At 38.7% G+C, this 20,266-nt stretch overlaps 1 protein-coding gene across 2 annotated transcripts in view; it reads right to left on the reverse strand.

Moving 5' to 3' along the window:
- Positions 1 to 20,266, reverse strand: part of MCC (MCC regulator of Wnt signaling pathway) — a 220,504-nt gene that overhangs the window by 198,179 nt on the left and 2,059 nt on the right. The gene's annotated exons all lie outside the window — the stretch shown is intronic.

Genomic DNA, 20,266 nt, shown 5'->3' on the forward strand with positions numbered 1-20,266 from the left:
CAAATCAACATAGAAGATATTTACAGCATACGATACATTCATAAAGTTATACAATGTGCTCTTAGGAGAGATGCATGCAAATAACCCTAAATGTACTATCCAGGCAAAAAAATTCAGCAACACTATGACCAATGCCGTTTTCTATTTTGTGTGAAGACAAGAACCTCAAGAACATACCTCAGGCTTAATTTGGGGTACAACACTAGTCTCAGGAGAAAATATTCTGAGGGGTTTATTCCCCACCACTCTTTTCTTTTTTAAAACCAAGGTAAGATTAAATATTTTGAAAGAATTCTCAACAGTAGCAGTTGGTAAAAAAAAAAAAAAAAAAAACAAAACACCAAACACATTAATCAGAAGTCGATAACTAAGTAAAGAAAGGTGAATAACCATTAACAACTTCATTCAGGCAACAACAGGAAAGAAGGTAATGAATGTGAATTGGATATGAATGTAAGTGGCCTCCTGGACAAACAACTGATATTCTCCAACAGTGGCGGATGTGCAGCTCAGTGAAATTCCTCAGTCATTTGCTGCATAAGAGACTAAATCAACCTGTCAGAAAAGGGAGGGTTTTTTGAAGATCTTGTCATACCGTCTTTTTTCAAAACGTAAACCACTAAAAACCCCACTGCTCTTCTTATGCAAACCCAACTCTGCAGCTGTAAACCCAGACCAAATAATCTTCCTGAGCTTACAGAGAAAGCACCTCTGCTCCTTTCCAGATGCTCATAGTTTTCATAAACAGCAGGAGACAAAGTTGATAGACTCAGGCCTGCCTCATTCTGCTGCTACTCAGAGAGACTCAGCCACCAAAAAAAGGAAGAGCCAAAAGACCCCCTTTGGTCCTCTTTTCTTCCTGTTCCTCTCCCACCTAGCTCTATCTCACTTTAGAGAGGAAGAGTCACGGGTAGAGAGAAGGAAACAAAATCTTGAAACTTCTCCAGCAACTGAAGGAAGGCAGATACATATTTGTCAAATGACAACTAATCACATTCTAAATAAGATGTGGGTAACTCCATTCAGTCAGATCTGAAGCAACAGCTGCTCTACACTATCAAAATCTTCTTGTGCTCCATTCTCTCTGATCTCAAAAGTTAAAAAAATTACCACTACTTTGCCACTCTCACATTTCACTATTTCTTTCCTGCCATCGTTTTCTTAAATACGTCTTGGGTTGGATTGCATAATACTACCACATTGACTCACAACGCAAATGGTATGAATACGTCATGGTTTCTTTTAAGTGTTGCTTACTTCTATGTTGTACAAAACCTCTCTGTAGGAGGAAGGTAAAGGAAATGGGTAATAATATTAGTACTATGTGAATTATTAGCATATTTAGTAGTGTTATTATTTCATTACTAGTATCTGAACATCATTCAGAAGGCTTCTATGAAAATATGATACAGTGAAATATCCAAAGTTCTTGCATGAACAGTTTCACTAAAGTAATTTAATATCACAATCAAGGTCCATCTATTCTACAGAAAAAAGCTGTACGTCAGGTGGGGCTTTTTAAGTCTGCTCCACACAGGAATTCCAGAGTTGCCCCAACAGACTTCTTGGCAGAAATGGTTACAGTAGAACTGGAGAGTGTAATAATAATAATTACATCATGACCATATATTTTAGCAGAACATAAATAAATAAAATAAAATCTCCACTTATGACAAGAAATAACTTCATTGCAAGAGAATTAAATTACATTACATAGGCCAGATATAAGTGGTTGATACCTGCAGTTAAAATTTTGGTAAGACTTTTGCTCTTAGTTTTGAATCTGGTCAATGAATAAATACATAAATAATCTTAGCATGGCTCAGTTCCCATTTTTAAAAATTAAGACAACAATACAAACCAACCTCACAAGAGCGTTGCAAAGGAAAATACGGGTGACAAAGCATTCAAATTTTCACAAGGGCAATGACAGATACAATTAAGCTATGTCTACATTAACAATTGAAAGCGGACCTAGCCTGAATTCAGGTGCCAACAGCTAAATCTGAATTACCTTTAACGGCAGTAGTGACGTGGTGAGACTGACAGCAACTGCTTTAGGCATCACTTCAACCGCAGCGACAAACCCATGAGCAGCCATTGACAAAGGAACCCTTGTGCACGCGGTGCTATGCGTTTGCTCCCTCGTAACGGATCAGGTACGGCACCACAGACTGAGGGACTCCCCAGAGGAGTGCTACTTTTGAAGTAAGTCTCGGGCAAGCAGTGCGGAGCGATCCTGCCAGGGGCTGCTGCCCTAGCCCGAGAAGGGCCACCTTGCCACGCTGGGGTGGGGGGAGGCCGTGGCACTGGCAGGACGCCTTGCGCAGCCCTGCCCGTGACAACTGTAAGCCTCCATCTCAGTACAGCCCACCAAGGACATCTCCAAATCCATATCTGGTTCCCGACAGTCAAAAGGTCCTAAGCTGTCTCTCCTGTTGTGCAAATATGAACTGAGTATCACTTGTAGCACCTACAGCCTGAGGACATCGCCTGAAGCAACCTATAGAAGCGCGAGAAAAGATGTAATGAATTACAAAAACCAATAAATTGCAGACTACTTGAGTAACTGAGGACTACAAGCACTACTGAAAATAGATTTCATTTACTTGGAGTGCATCATGCAATCTGAAATGACAAGTTTCCCTAATCTCCATCTACAAACATTATCAAAAGGATTTCTATTTTTAAGTAAAGAAGAACATTTTCATTTCAAATTCTACAAACATTCCCATGTAGATCTGCAGGAGCTTCTCTATGTAAACAGCTACACATTGAGAAGCACAACTAATTGGAACTTATAGTCACTTTAAAAGAAAATTGTCTCAAAAGCATTCTGAAATGTAAGAAAAATAAAATACTTGGGAACATAAAATTCCACAACCAGTGATTACGACACCAGAGGGTTCTACTGCAGGTATGGCCCTACTGCTTAATAACAAACCCAAAGAATCCTCTTTTTTTAATGAAAACACCTCTATTTATAAAATAATTCAGCCACCTATTTTGACTCAACTTTTAAAATCAAGATGACTATAAAAGTCTCTCCTGAGACACCAGTTCAATACAGATGAAAGCTTGTCTTTGGCAGAGAGATGTAGATAATTCCAGTACATCTGCTCTTAAACCTAAATGTTCTCTGTTCTGTGGGAGTTAACTGACATCTTTCCACTAACTATTACAAAATTTGGATCCATTTTTATGGTGACAGACACACAAGAGACAGTTGGGAACAGGAAGCCTCTAGCATAGAGAACCCACTCAACCCATCTAAACATATTTCAAATTAATTCTTACCCATATTTAAAGGCAGGAATTTTTCAGAGCCCAAAGGGTTGGGCATTTAAAGCTACTCGGATGCTCTGAAAGTACTAGCTAACATGCAACTTATAAACACCTGCCACCTTGTTACAGAACTGTTTTATTAAACACTGTCTTACAGTCTTGCTCACCTTAAGCTGGTGAGCACTGGGAGAAAAAAAACCAACTAGAAGACACAGAATAAACAGAATTTTCAAAAAACCACAGGATTAGAGTGGATAAGAGTTACAGGACTAGTTAGGTTTATGAATACCATAATTTGTAATATTTTAAAATATTTAGACTCTTTTTAGTCTTGGTAAGGCTTAATTTCACTTTTTGTGCCCCATTTTCTCTTCAGTAACTCTCCTGGGTTTTGTCCAAGGTACACAACTGGAAATCAGAACCTCGACAGTCAGCTTTATTATTTAATTTGTGGTTAAAGTTTAGCTCTTCAGACAACAAAGAAACCAAAACACAAACCACAACAAAATCGAAACTGTAATAGTTCCCATAAAAAAAATAAACCAACCTGGACTTTCCATAGTATCACATTCTATTAACAGTCTCAACAGACTATATCACAAACATGTAAAAAACCCCAGATAAAAATACATATTAATTGACATCAGTGCAAGAACACAGGCCCTAAACCTTTTTTCATCCCACAAATGAGAAAGATATTTTGGATTCAGCAAGCTTGCTACATAATATTAAAACCTTTCTCCAAAATACATAATCTGGAATATTTTTAGATTAAGGAGCCCAATACTAGGAGAAAAAAATAATTTGCTTAAATAGAATATTTTAATTTAACCTTGAATTAATTTCACTTTCACTGGAAAAACATACTAAAAAAAAAAAAAAGTAACATGTAAGAGGTTTTAAAGACATGTTATGTATCAGGACAACAAAACCTAAATTTTGAAAACAGCCAGAAAGCAAGTCAAGGAAGCTGTAAAGCTGAACTCCTGCCATCACAAGAAACTGTTCTTTTAACACGAAATCATCAGGTTATTCTGTCGCAATCTGTTCTAATTATTTAGCCATCCACCTACCACACCAATCTTTCAACAATTGTCACACATTCCATCTTCTTAATTCCTACTAACACAGTTTAAAACTACTTAGATTTTTGTTAGATTTCTCTAACAAAAAAATGAGCCTAACTTATGACTTTATTTAAATTTGAAACATACAGATTTTTCACCCCCAAGAGAAATTAAATGCAAAAATACTGTCATACATACTGCATGCTATAATAATATTGGGCAGTTAAACACATAAATCAAGCATATACATGTATACTTTAAAAATTACAACATACAAGTGTTCAAGGGTTGTTATTTTTTTATTTGGGTTTTTTGGTTGGTTGGTTGGGTTTTTTTTAATAAATGGAAGATCAAACTTAAAGTGAGTGAAACTTCTGTTAGACACCAAAACAGGATCAGTAACGCAGTCTTTTTCTTTCCTAGAACAGCCATACTCCCTGCTGTACTCACTTTTACCTTGTTCTGATTATCGCCTTGGTAAGCATGAGGAACTACCTAGGTAAGCATACATACACGCTGCACAATACCTGCAAGGGGTTGGCTCTGAGCCTGAACAGAACCAGTGGAGTAATCTTCCTGTTCTTTTCCCATCTTACGTTCTACCAAATTTATAAAGGAAGTCTGGTAAGGATGGTTCTACAGCCACTACATTACACCAAGAGCAATTATATATTTACTTAAAACTATTTAAATTTTCAGCTATGGAAAAGCATTTAATTTAAAAACATTTAATCTTTGCTTATACAACGTGCAGTCTAGGTGCACAAATACCTTTGAAGAAGAAAAGTAAAAATTAAAGATGCACCCAAGTTCCCCAGAGGCAAGTAGGGTAAATAAACAAACAACGTTAAGAAAACCTGTTCCATGCAGTTGTGTTGTGAGTCACTTCTAGATCAATACTGTAGATAAACAGTGATCTATTTGAAACATTAATTTATAAAGGACTAACCTGGAAATGCCTGTCTAATGGAGCACTCCGTAGCATCCCCAGGAAATGAAGCAATAAGAAGTTGCTGATATAAAATACATACTGGAATCACCAGAGTTAGATCACTTTTACCCTTGGTAGGAGCATGTTTAATTTAGTTCCCTGGTGCAGCCACCAATCTCCAGAGCATCCGCTGCCGGTCACTTACCCGACTGCTACGTTTCTGGGCCTCATGCAATGCTCTGACTCTCACAGCAAGTCAAGCCCCTGACTGATTAAATCATGGAATTACACCAGTTCCCTGGCTTTGACTTTTCTATGACCAACCACAGGCAAACAATCCTGGCAATGATCTCAGAATTGTTTTTTTCCTCAAACAACTCACATTTGCTACTCATACTAAAAGAGCACTTTCCTAAAATACCTGATTTTGCTTTCTCGTTAAGAAGCTGTGGGCCCTTGCAAAAGAGAAAAAGAGAAATCTGGTCTGAGTGAAGGCTGCCATGTCACAGAAAATGCTAACAGAAGTCTCTCCCTCCAGCTGAGCATTCTCCAGACTTCCGTATCTGGGCTTCAACTACATGGCCTCTGCAGGTTTCAGCTGGTGTCACTGCTTTCGTGAAGCTTGAAGACAAGCAAGTAAGACCAAGACTTCCACATACCTTAAGCACACCCTCCCCCAGGAATTTCACTGTGTGGGATTTGATCTAGCAAATGAAACAACAGTCTAAATTTAGAAGACGTGCTGCATGCAGAATTCTAAAGCTGCTCTTAGTTGAGACAGTGCGTGAAAGCGGGATGCAACCAAAACCATACTTTTTGCCTCTATTTCTTCGCCAGTCTTTGATTTAGACCTAGGACAAATAAAATCCTCCAAGAAGTACCTCACTTCTTTCTGCCAACCAAAGATTTCCTGCAAATCACCAATCTTTTCTGCCCTGCCAATCAGCTTCTCTCCAGATGAGAAGTAGCTTTCTACTCTGAAATTCTTTCTAGTCCTCTTTCCTGCCCATCATTCCGGCTTCCCAAAGGATTCTGTCTCATCTTCCTTTGCTCTGTTTTCTACTTCTCCATACAAACAAGCAAGAACCTGGGATACAGCAGGTCAGCTTGCTGCTGTCAAAAGCGATGATCCCGCTCTCCCACTTGTCTCCCCACACTCTCCTCCACTAGGGCTGCCTCGGCAGGCGGTTAAACCAGCACAAAACTGATCATAATAAAGGGAATAGTTTTTGTGTACCTAGCTCTGCACACCAGTTCACTACAGAGGGAGATAGCCAGCACTAGGCCAATAACAGCACCATTCCCTTCAGAGGCAAACTAGCCTCCAGTTACCTATATCATTAGACAGCCTGCTCATCTTCACTTTCCACAACTCACGGTCCTACCAGGACAGGCAACCATATCCTCACCTTTGTGATACGGGACCTACGGCAACTCTTATATCTGGAGACCTTCAACTGACAGATCAATTCTATCACGTTGACCAACACTCAAACTTCACACGAATTCATCCATCAACAAACCTCATAAAAAAAGCTGTCCTCCAGCTCACTCTTTTGGCCACCAATGAAAAAAACTTCAGATAAAAGCTCATCATCTCATTCTTACAACTTGAAGTAAGTACAAATGTACAGCTGATAAACTATAGCATTACACAAAGACTACATGGACCAATATTCATGTAAAGTTTTCCAAGGAAAGTTGAGAAAACAGTCAGCAACAACTGCAAAACAAAGTACAGGTAGGTTTCCACTGAGCTCAATCTTCAATCAGAACTTCCAGAGGGTCACGGAGTGACACCTTTTGCTCGGAGTAGAGGATAACCTCTGTCAGAATTTTAGATGGGGAAAGGAATGGCTAGGTAACATGCCCTAAGCATCACACGAAGCAGGTTGTACAAAATGCTTATTTCTTAGCCTGTAGCAACAGGAGTAACTCACCACGATTCCAAAGCCATCTGAGATACCCAGAACGCATAAGCAACAGAGAATGTATATTACAGATGCCCTCTGTATTACACTATGATCTTTGGCAAACAAAGCATCTCAAGGTAAGCACCCAAATATACTTTTGAAGGTTACCAGACTAGAAGACTATGTCCACTGCTCCATTTGCAAAACATGACTAAAACAACATCCTCACCTACATGTGGTGCTGGAGGGAGAATTTATGTAGTTTTGTATTCCACCTAAGGCCTGATAAATGTTTTGACTTTACAAAAGAGAAAAACAATTCAGGAAAGTTTGACAGCAGATGTAGCAGTCTGGTAGCCTAGGAAAGGAGACAATCATACACATTAGTTCTTACTTATCATGCTTTTCTGAAGAACTAATTTCCAGAACTAGCAATGGCCACAAGAAAGAAATTTCTGTTCCTCTAATGAATTTACACTCAGAAACATGAGATTTCATTACCTTTATCACAATCTCAACAGTTACCAGTTTCCACAGACCATTTCACGTCCAAGTACTTTAGTAGGTATTTTTTGATTCTCCAGTTATCTCAATTATTACTGATTTTGATGGTTTAACAACACAGAAGCTATTACTATCTCAGGTACAGATCATCCTGGTAAACTCATTCAGCATTTCCATGTTATCTTTTACAGGAAGAGGTAAAGCAAGACTGAAGTTACAGCTCCTGCAGTAATAATCAGGGCAAGTTCAGAACTGCTGGAATTTTCCACCTGCTACTACCTGGATGCCCCGAACAATGGGCAAAGAATGAAGAACTACAAACTTACTGCAACAATACATCTGCCTGGCAGCTGCTGTTAGGGAAGAAGTCCCACAGTTCTAATCTCAGTTTAATAAAGTACATTCATTCTCATCACTACTATTCATACATAGAAAGACTGATAAATTGATGTGTAAACAATTTCTTACATGTATGTTGGGAATAGTCAGTACATTGTTTAATGAAATGGATTTTGTTTCAAGAGTATTCTTTTTGGTTTTATTCCCTACTACTAGAGTACCTAGTAGTATTCATCTACACTTAACAAATCACTTTTTAAATGAATGTAAAAGATACACAGTAACACCCACATTGTTCATTTTTTATGTAAAGTTCCATTTCCTTTTTACTGTCCCAATATTCTCTCTTTTCTGTGTATCAAATATATTGTCAGCACAAGGCAAGAGCTGTAAAGGAGACATTTGCAATTAAGCTGATGTTTTTGGCAAGTCATGAATAATGTGAGGCAGGATGGGATGCAGAATAACACATTAGCTGGACACACTTGTTAAAATGCTGAGCAGCAATACTGTTGATATTGGGATTTGAAAACTCACACTGAGGCTTCAGCTTTAACATCTTGTTGTGATCAGGAAGGGAATTCACCCAGATGTTTTTTCATGCTACATGAAAACTTGGGAAGACATAAAAGCATTGCTTGACATTTGCTAGTTACCGGAATTTTTTTTCCTCTTTTTTCCCCCAGATATGAAGGAACGAAAGCAGAGTGTAAACATAAAGTTGAAAGAAAAAAAAAAAAAAAAAAGTCACTAAACCAGACCATAGTCCCACAAGGAGGTATTTATTCCACAGCCAGTGGGTTCTGCATATTTGGAGTCTATACAGCACTACATGGGGTCTTGCACATTTGCCGGATTACCCTACAAGCACAAGAGACAAATTGCAAAACTCGGCAAATAACCTCTTAAACAGCGGAAGACAGGCAATGAAGTTCTAACAGTGGAGAAAACACATCTGACTCAAAAAAACAAGACAAAAAAAGTGCTGCAGAAGTAAACAAGGTGGCCATGTTCGCAGGGAGAAATTAGCTCGTATAAGGAAGGAGAGAGAACAGAGGAGCATAGCACTGACCACATCGTGCCAGCATTTTTAAAGTACAGAAATTATTAACTTCTGCACTAGGAGCACAATATTGCTTCAAACGATTCTAAAGAAAAACTGCTCCTACATTCTCAAACGTGATCTATTCTCTTAGCATGGCATAGTAAAAAGAACCAGGGTACACAGCTGCTGTTACAGGATCAGGGGAAAATAAGAGTCAGAGAAGCTTCAGGAGAAGAAAAAGAAGACATAATAGCTTGGAGGCAAGGAAGCTGGTAGGAGTCTGTTCTAGGAAACTGAATGAAAAGGCGATTGAAAAGCAAGGAGATTGTAGTTGTGTTTTAAATCTAAAGAGGAGTAGCGCAGCATTCCATTCTCAGAATTGTGTAAGTCAATTGAACAAGCCTTGTGTTATTAAAATGTCACCCCACAGAAATACAGCACTTAATGAGACCATAGAAAGGACTGCAAAGGAAAAAACTATCCAACACTGTACCAAATGACAGGAAAAAATATACCCATGCCATTACCACATCACTGACAGATGGGTGTCTAAGCTGTTTTTGAGGCTGCCACAACCTCCATTGGTGATCTGTCCCGGTGCTTCAGCATTCTCTCCTGCAAGTTTCCTAATTTAAAACTTCACAGCTGCAATTCAGAACATTAGGTCAGAAAGGAAGTTAACAGTCTGTTTTCTGCAATCACAGTGGATAAGAAAAATAGTAATTACTTATTTAAAATCCATCATCAGATGTCCCACCTTTTTCTCAGTACAAAACTCCCATTTCTGCATCTCTGATCATTTTCAGTGAACTGCTCTTGTCTCTCTCCAACTGATCCACCAACCTGATGGATGACGGCATGCAAAACTAGACACCAGCTTAAAGTATATGCTGAAAAGAGTAGAAAAGTTGAAAGCAGTCCTGTCTTACAATGGCATGATACTGTTAATTCAATTCTAACTTGAGACCTACTATAAATCTCAGAGGATTTTCTTCAGTCGCACGTCCTGTATTTTTACCACCCAATGTGCTATCATGTACTTATCCCTACTTTATCACACTTGATTTTTTTCAAGCCATATCTTCAATTTGTCAACACCAATTTTGACTCCAATCTTATCCCCCGGCATGCCTCAAATCTTCCTTAGCTTACTGTAATCTCAGATTTAAGAAAGCTTACTCGTTATCATGTCACCCAGATCTTTAATCCTTAATAGTACTGATCTGGCCCAGGCCATTCTTCCAATTTCAATTTGATACAGTCTTTTATTTGTAAAACAAGCTATTGGTATCTAATGATCCCTAAGTATAGCTTGAAAAAAAACCCAAACCAAACTCTCCCCCTTACTCTGTTTCTCTGGCTTGCCTACAAGTGTCATAAAACAACATCAGAAGCCTTAATAAAGACAAGACAGAAGGCATATATTGTTTCACTTCCCCCACTAACTGCTCTTATGAGACTTGAGAAAGACCAAATGGGTTTGACACAACCTTTTCTTAACAAATCCATATTCAGCCAGTTATAGGCTGTCTGCAGACTGATCCTCATCTCACCACAATTTTGAAGAAAAGAAGCATGTTTTATCTTTCCCCATTTTCAGTTACTTCTGTCTTTTGGAAGATCTCAGGAAAAAAACCTGCAAAACAGTTCTGAGGCTGTCTTTAAGAATCTTACATCAAGATTTTCAAGTACAAATAATTGGAACAAATCCAAGTATTCTCTAACTTCTTTCTTCTCCCTTCCTTACAAGGTATTTGTTACCAGTCCTATTTGCAGGAACCATCTCACTATATTCGATATTTTCAGCGTCGGAAACAAAAAAATAGAAAACATCTCATGACTCTCAGCATCAGCAGCTCACTGGCTCCCTCTCTTGGGTACCCTTTCCCTGGTTTTCCTGTTACCGTTTCCCTACTCCGGGATAATGTTTTGTTACACTTGAAACTTCTTTCTAGTTTCATTTTTTGCCTTGCATGTTCCAATGCCTGTTCTGTCAGTACACAGCTAACTTGCAACCTGACCGCGTTCCGCTATGCTCAGCAGCAGGAGGATAATGACAGGGTAACGGTCATCCAGCCCCCAAATCCTGTATGCTTTACTCATCATTCAACCAGCTAAGCTTTTACTTCACAGCTCTGTCCTGCCTCGGCTACCTCTCACAGCACTGTTGCAGGCACGCAGCCTGGGAAAGCAGGGGGAAGGTTCCTTCGACAGCCAATACCTCCCACCATGGGGTGTGTGCCTCCCCCCCATTTCGTACTAGATACAGACAAGACTGCCAGTCTGTTGCAGAAACTTCCAGAATGGAAATGTGTGTTTTAGTGTTTTATAGACGGCACAACAAATGCACATTCTACTCATTAGAAATAACTTAAACGGTGTACTCTGAACATCTATGGCAAACTGTTAACACAAACTGCATCTCATGACCTGTGAGAACAGTGTGTCCATTTTTGGCTGAGGCTGTCATCTCTGGAGACAGGACTGTTGCAGGCAAACAAAGGTCCATTTATCAACAGAGAAGCAGAGCTTGTCAATAGAATCGCTGCCATTCCATGCTTTCCTTTGTGCTGCTTACTAGTTTCAAATTTTGCTAAAACACAGCACCAATTCAACCTACAGACTCTACCACATGGTAGGAACTACCAGAAGCATAGTTTTCGTTTAGAGGTAGTCTGGTCTTTGTTACCTAACTTACCCCTAAAAATTCCATAAGGGATTTCATTGAATAACTGCTAATACTATATCAATACTGTTTTGTTCTATTAAATACAAGAAAGTACTGCTGCAGAAAAACTCTCAGCAGAAAGGAGATGTGATCAAATGTGCTGATTACAATTAATCATTATAGCTATGTTAATTAACATACAAGGTCATGAACATGAACAGTCACTCTGTTAGAATGAATTCCACATATGTAGTATTTATTCTAAAAGATGCATGTGAACATTCACAGTAAAAATAAGGCGGATTTGAAAAGCCACATATCCACAGCGTAACTATTTTTCTCCAGATGCCATTTGAAGCCCGTCCATTGGACAACACACAATTAGGCACAACACTATCCTTGTTAATCTCTTTCATTTACCAGTTGAGATACCAAGAGTCTACAGCAGAGGTTTTATTTAGTTTTATACCTCTTAAAACAATGCCATTTTTACGGTCCTGAATTAACTTTTAGAGATGTTTCTTAGTTCAGAGCATTTGGAGTGAACCACGTTTAAAAATCTAGCAGACATAACCAGAGGGATCACAACTAAACCCCAAGCTCAAGTTTCTTGCCCCCACCTTGTGCCAACACTAAAAGTCACACAGTCACACAACGAGCCAGAACCATGAACTGACCATGATAGAAAGACACATTTCTTAGGGAGCTAGTTTTCAGCCAGGGCAGTTCTTCAACCGAACAAATTCTAGTGCAGACAGAGCGAAACTTCAGGACTGCGCACAGTGGAACAACTCATTCGGCAGCATAAGTTGACTTCAAAAAAACATGAAACCTCCACTTCCTTTTCCCTGTTCATTTCATAAGGAATGCAGGCACCTAGCTTAGGGCTGTATATTTGCAAGAAAGGCTAGGTGCCCAAGCATCTTGTGAGGCTCCTTGCTCCCCATCAAAACGTGCATGACCTGTTGCTTGAATCAATTTCAGACACTAAATACCCTACCCCAGCAATCTAAGGCAAATAATTTTTTGTTAATTGTTTTAGAATCCACCCACAATGGCCAGCAAAATACTTGCACGTCGCATCCTCAAACGGGACAAACAATGGGAGACAAAGAAATACAAGGAATTAACCACCCACTGGCAGAACTCTCCTTTCATCCAAGTGCCTCCCAAAACAGTCAACCCATCCATTAATTTTTAACTATAGGTTTTGGCAAGTTAATTCTGAAAACATCTAGGAAGCTGCTCCTAAGAAACATGAGCTAACCAACAGTGGTTAAGGAGGATGCTAACTGCTGTGTCTGCTGTAAGCAGAAGATGCAATCACACATGAATGAGACAAATTCAAATATTTACTGTAGTCCCAGTCATACTGCCAGAACAGCCACCAGTGGTCTCTGTGTTATAAACCTAGGGCTCTGGATTTGCTAGAAAGGCCAGGTACCAAAGCATCTTGTAAGGACCCCTGCTCCCCATCACCCTTGAGAGGAGAGTAATAGAGTATACTAGTGAAGTTATAAGCTTTCAGAATTGCTGCCAAGAAACCCAAGAAAACACAAGGCAAAAAATCCCAGTTTAACAACTACTTTTTTTTCCCCCTCCAGGGCCACAGTGGGGAAATTACTGACTTTAAAGAGAGGTTCAATTGTCTTACAGTAATAACCCCAATAACATGGTATTAGCAACAACCTCATTAAAAATTAATAAAATTCAATAAAAAATAATAAAGATAAGAAACAACTTAAGAACTTACAAGTTAACTGAATGGTAACTTTCAAAGGGATCAAAAAGTTTGACAATTGTCTTCCCAGGTGACTCAGTGTTTGCTCAGGTTTTCCGCATTACAATCTACCTGGACATCAAGCTCCCAGGAAAAAGAATACAGTAACACCAGGTAACAACAAGCCTGAGATATATACTTAAGACACTTTTCCCAGATTACTAATGCCAATGAGGAAAGAAAAATGCAATAACCTGTATAAAACAGACCAACTAACTTTACTAACTTTAAAACATTAATAACTCCAGCTAAAATGTTGTATTATACCCCTTCACATGTCTGATGTTTACATAAGAACTGGACAGCTAACTAATTATAAAAATATGAAAGGTTCAGAAGATTCAAGTTTGGATATATTCCTTTGACTCTGTATTAGTTGTAACAAATACAGACTTTGAAACACATAAGCCTTTAATGAATGTTGATTCTTGGTACGTTTTCTAGACACAATATTTAACAAAGGGGTACTTTTTTATTCATCCTAAACTAAGCGTACAGGGTGTCTCTCTGGCTTTTCATCTACATCTGTATATCTATCTTCCCCCATAATTTACTCCTTTTTTGGTTACAATGCTCTGAGAGGACGTGTGGAGGACAAAGTTAGAATTTTGTGGGGTTTTAGTCTATACAACTGTGGAACCATTGACTAAGGCAAGTCCCAAAAGAAACAGAGAAAACAGACTACAATCACGTAAAAAACAGCACAGTGCTTCCACTCACCATCTTATTTGGCATACAGTAAGTATTGTGCTGTATCCACATAAAAGCACTCCTTCAGTTACATGGATCACACACACTGTGACAGCTTCCTAATGGAGATGGATGAAAAATAAAATTAAGTCTAGGAACAGAACCTGGGAGCTGAAACTGTTTTCAAGGCACACTCAAAAACAAGTGCAAGGACAAAATCAGTTTTACCAAGGTTCAGGCATTTTTTTTCTGGAATTCCTAAAACTGAGTTGCACGAAGCTTTCAGGTGGTTAAAGAAAGCACAGAGCAAACAGTCCACATCTCAAGTGAGAATAAAATCTTGTACTGGGGTTTAACAACTTTTCCAACTCCATGGTAAGATCAGCCCAGCAATATGAAGAGCCAGACTGAATGCAAGGACTAAGCAAAGCCTTGTCCCCATCTTGGTGACATTTTGCAGACTGCTTCTAAACGATGTTCCCTTGTTAGACAGCTGGATTGAGGCCAGACTTAGGACTGTACAATACTGGAACCAAACTGCTTTTGAAATCTGAAACCCCAGTACCTGCAAAACTAGCAGAATAACATTACTTCTCTCACAAGTCTTCAAAGGCAGTTTTTTATTTCCACCTGTTCTGGTACAGAGTTGATCTTTTTTAAACCTCTTGCTTGTAGGATACATGGCTTTATCGTTCCTAGTCTGCTGACACCTGAGCACTCACAGCAGCTTCTACTTACACATTTTGTTCCTGTTGCTGCTTTCAACCAGCACAGAATAGCCTGCAGGGACTAGAAAGACATGCAGAATATTAACTCATGCCCAAATGAAGTTTTCAGAGATCCTGACTGAATGTATTTGCATGGGCTCATAAACGATCATCTTATGGGTAAAACCCATGTTTTACCAGCACGGGGCTGCAGAACTGCATGTACGGTATGTAAAACTTTATGCCCTCAACAGCAAAAGAGGCTGATAAAATCTTTGACAAACCTGCCTGTTTATGTTTGTACATTTACAGAGTTTAGTATAATTTTAGAGGCAATTACCAAGTCAGAACAGTCTCCAGGAGGTTTCTAGTGTATATATGAGCCAAACGATAGAAAAGCTCCTTGTTCAGATCTTTTTGCACATTCTATATATTGGGCTTATTTCAGAAAAGGCATCATGTTAACATTGCACTCTAAGTCCACATTATTACACTGATACAAGTGCCTCTGCTCACCTTCTCCACAGTTGTCCTGAGACTATCTATGGAAGGAAAACAACGTAATCACAGCAGAACAGAACCAGAAGTTAAAGAAAGAAAATACAGTGACAGGAAGACCCTGCTCATGTTTTTTTCCTATATGTTTTCTTGTTGCTACCACTGTCAAAACTGCTTTGGTAAGTACAGCCTTTGAGAAAAAAGGCCTTTTTCTCTTGTCAACAGAGTTGTTTGCACTCTGCTTGGCAACTCCCCAACACTGGGAAATTATTAATTGCTATACACAGCAGAAAGGAGGAGTCTGAGAACCTCGTGGCCATGCAGTAGGTATATTCTTCACATGGTTGAAGACCTTAACATAGTGCAGTCAGCTCCCTTGGGAACAATGATTGTTTCACCTCAACATCAACAGAGCGTGCCTCTGCACACTGAAGAGTAGCAGGAGAGGAGGCTAGCAACCACCCAAGGCCAAATCTCTGTCTTCCTTAATTCTAGTAAAAGTGTAACAGTTACCCTATTGATGAATTTGGAACTCGGTATCTATCAATTTATTTCTCACTAAATATCTATGCCAAATACTACGCACTTGTTTCATTTACCTATTTTATTTACAGGACCTTACACAAGTACATCACAGTTTACCCCAGACCGGTAGCTTCTTCATGGGTTTTTCCCCCTCGTAACAACGTGCAGTGCAGCTCTGAGCTCATAATTTACTCATCTTCTATGACATTCAGATCACTACCTCCAATTTATATATGAATTTTAAAACATATGATGCTTGGACAAGATCTCTGACAGCACTTTCTATGAACCTCATTTGTGGTTTCATATGGAGCTATAGCCTAAAGCATACTGTATTCCCTTGGAACAGCTGCAAGGAGAAAAGTCAGATTAGTCTTAGGAAACATCTATATTCACTCCAAACACTTGCAATAATTACCTTTTTTTAAAGGGAAGAGTAAAAAAAGGAATAGCAAAAGATTGTTTTAGGGAAAAAGTAACTTTTACACTACTCTTCAAACACAAAAATCGTGGACACTTCTGTAATTTCATAGTTCTGTTGCATATATGTTCTCTCCTGAAGACCCACCAAGTCAAGCAGGACAAATTATGTGCTACTATACTACAACCAATTAAAAGTTTGGTCCATACTCAGGCAATAAAGAATAAAACATCTCATGTTTTAAATAAGGACCATATGTTTTAAATAACTAAAGGATTATTTTTATTCCAAAATTCTCCAGCTATAAGGCCACTCTCTACCATTTATTTAAGAAGATTCCAAGGCACTCAGTTTGGGCACTTATATTTCTCAGCAGTACTTATTTTACTTACAGAAAATTGCAAGAAAACGGGGGTGGGGGGGGTGGGGGGGTGGGGGGATAAAGAATCCTGTAAATGGACCTAGTTCAACCGAGTTAATAAATGAATTTACATGAACACTAGTTTGCAACCTGGATTATAGCAATAAATACTTTCACAATTTCTTCCACGGCTACAAAAACCCAGCTTATTTAATTATACACCAAAAATTGTAACTGGATGTCAGCCTGAATTACTAACCTGCTATGACACAGCATATGTATTTTGAGTCTTATATACCCCAAATAACAACAGCACAACAGCCAAGGCAGTAACTTGGCTGGTCACCCACAACCCACACTGATTCTATTCCTTTCATTTAATCGGTCCTTTTGTGCTTCAACAGGTATGTCTTTAAATGTTAAGCACAGAAGTTCAAGCACATTAGCAAAAGCAACCACCTGAAAAAGAGTTTAATGGTAATGGCTGTGGTGAAGAGTAACAGAGAGCATAGAAGCATAAATCTCTTCCCTTAAAAACACAATGAATAGATACATACTTTGTCTTCTTGAAAAGACTTTTTTTTCTTTCCTAATAGCATGTGGCCACTAGATGCAGAAACGCTGATTGGGGTGCCAAAGTATACGCAGCAAGAACGCTGGGAATGCCCTACTACTGCAGCCCATTAAAAAGGGAAGTATCAGCTTGTCCTTGCAAAGGTTTTGAGTTCCCAAAGCTATGCACCACTAAAACCACTCAGATAACAGATCAAATCCAACAAGTTCCTTTTAACTGCTTCTGTGAAGGGCTAGCGAAGGAGGCAGTCTTTCAGCATGTCGTTTTAACAGGCTGTATAAGCTCAATAAAAAATCAGTGGTTTTATGGATTTTTAAACATCTTACAGAAAATCTGTGGTAAAAGTAGACAAAGACATTGACCCCAGTGTAAAAAAAAAAATAATTTGTGTACATAGAAGAAAATATTTTCAAACAAATTCTACAAACAGAACTTCACTCCATTATTGTTAATATGGCAATTCTCCCTCTGAATTAAACACTAGCTTTACCTTTCTACTTCATAACCCCAGAAATTACTTATCCATGCTTAAAAGTTAAAATTGGAAAACTAGCACATTTGTAACATAATAATGAAATTAATTTTTTCTTCACCCATTACCTCCATAGCTCGTAACTTCATTTTTTAAGCAAAAGTATTTCCTGTACATTCAAAGTTACCTTATTTAGACCTTCCAGTGTTAGAATACAATAATCTGGAAACCCATTTAGTGACTTCTGCAGTAAAGATGAAATCGTTATGTGCTAAATGGAACTTCAGTACAATCCATATATAAAGCTACAAGGCAATTAAGTTTCTAAAGAAGACATTAACCTAGCCTGGCACCTGTAAAAACCCAGCATGTTCTCACTTTCCTCACTGACATCAACCAAGGCCACATATGCTGACCTTAAAAAAAAAAGCTGCAGGTGTCCTCCCCCATGCACAACCCTCTGAAGCTGAATGTATTTTTAACTGTAACATCAGATTCTGAAGCTTTTCAAAGCAAACAGAATAAAAAGCAAAACAAATGAATGCAATTAGTGTTTTTTCAGTTAACAGTTTTTTGTTAATAATGACACAACCCAGCTACAGCTGCAAAAACAAAGTTCTGCTGTAAACAGTGTTTAAGGCTGCCTTTTGCTCCCAGCAAGGCTGATCCAGCTGATCTCAAGCGCTCAGAATCCAGCCTTAATCATGGACTGCTTTGCACTTGTTTGGGTTTGGGGGTTTTTTTGGTAAAGTAACCTCTCATTGTTGAAGTATCAGAAGAATGCCAAGCACTTGCAAGATATTAAAATAATTAAGTAACTAATATTAATCCCAAAAGAAGCAAAAGCCAAGTACAAACCAAGAAGTTTGAAGTACAAGCCAGTACAAACCAAGAAGTTAAAACTCCTGTGTTTTCTTAGTACTTTCGTCTAGCTAGATGTTGCAAAATTTCAATATGCACATGTCAAATGCAATGCTCAGAGACACAGGCTTAGCATTTCATACCCCATCATTCAGCTGCTTCTGGGTTATAACCACCAACGGTACCCAATTATGCTGTATCATTTTGATATCATCCTAATTATTTAGAGCCTGAAAATTAATCAGTATCTCAGGTGAGAGCCTGAAAATTAATCAGTATCTCAGGACATGCTCCTCCTTTCCATCTGTGCCTTTACTTCCCTGCAGCTTACAGTCTGATGCACAACAAAGCATTTCCACAGCTGAGACACCATGTTACTTCATTACGAATGCAAATAGCTCTTCTCCCCATGCAATATGAACTAAATAAACATGCATACAAAATGCCTGCCTTTCCTGCAAGAAGATCTTCTCTTCCGTAACAGCTCTGGAGTTGGAAAGAAAGAAATCTTATAAACAAACTGCTGCATGTGTTACGCAAAAGACTGACCAAGCTTCAGCCCTACAAGCAGAAGAGAAGGGATACTCACTTTGAAAGATATGACAACTTCTGCTGAGTAACAGCTGCAAAACTACAAATTTCAACCCCATTGCATTGAAAATAAGTAAGTTCTGAAGAAGAGACTGAAACTAGTAAAAGGCTATAGATCAGTTCTATTCCACAAAGAAGCAGCTGACATTACAGTGCTGGCTTCTCTGTTTTCAGGTCTTTATACAGATGCCCAGGCATTTATTGCAATGTTTAACTTGCTGTGAAAGGCACAGTAACGCGCAGAAGTCAGCCTACCATCTCCACTGGGGCTACAAGGAAGGCAACAAAGAAATTGTTGCCCTCAAGGATGAGCAAAGGAAAGTCCAAGGAAGCAGGGCAAGAGGGAACAGGAAAACCAAGCAACTGTCCTGTATGAAAAAAAAAAGCAGAAGCAAGACAAACAGTGTGCACAGAATGGCAAGATTAAGTTTAGTGTAAAAGCAGATGTAACTTTTTTGCCTTTATTTTAATTCATTACATTAAAAAAGATGCAATTACCTAAGCACTAAGACTGTAAACAACAACCACAAAACCCCAGTTGCTATACTTTTTAACAGGGACCCTGTGTGTCCATGAATCAGAAAGAGCTGTCCGTAAGACTATGGTGGTGCATACTACAAATATATCCAAAAAACACTGGGCAAGTCTGCTCCTGCATAAGCCATTGCCATAAATTAGATCATGAGAGAAACTGAGACACTACGCAAAGCAAGGAACACATTCCATTTACAAGACTGATTACCCAGGCTAGCTAATGAAGTAAAGAAAACTAAATTACTCCCTCTCATGTCAAAGATCATTTGTTAAATTCACTACTGTGAATTTACTAAAGTAGTGTTCATTCACTACTTTCTCACAAATATGGAAATTTAAGGGAAGACAGTAATTTATAACACTATGTTCTCTGATCAAGGCCATACCAGTTCTGCCTTGAAGGCACAACTCCCTTCTGAAGCAAGGTATTAGCAACCTTCAACAATGAACCCACCATCTCCTGAAAGACTTTCAACCACTATCCTCTGGGCTTTATTTCT

Source organism: Mycteria americana, chromosome Z, assembly GCF_035582795.1.
Source record: "Mycteria americana isolate JAX WOST 10 ecotype Jacksonville Zoo and Gardens chromosome Z, USCA_MyAme_1.0, whole genome shotgun sequence".
In the NCBI taxonomy this organism is placed as follows: Eukaryota; Metazoa; Chordata; class Aves; order Ciconiiformes; family Ciconiidae; genus Mycteria; species Mycteria americana.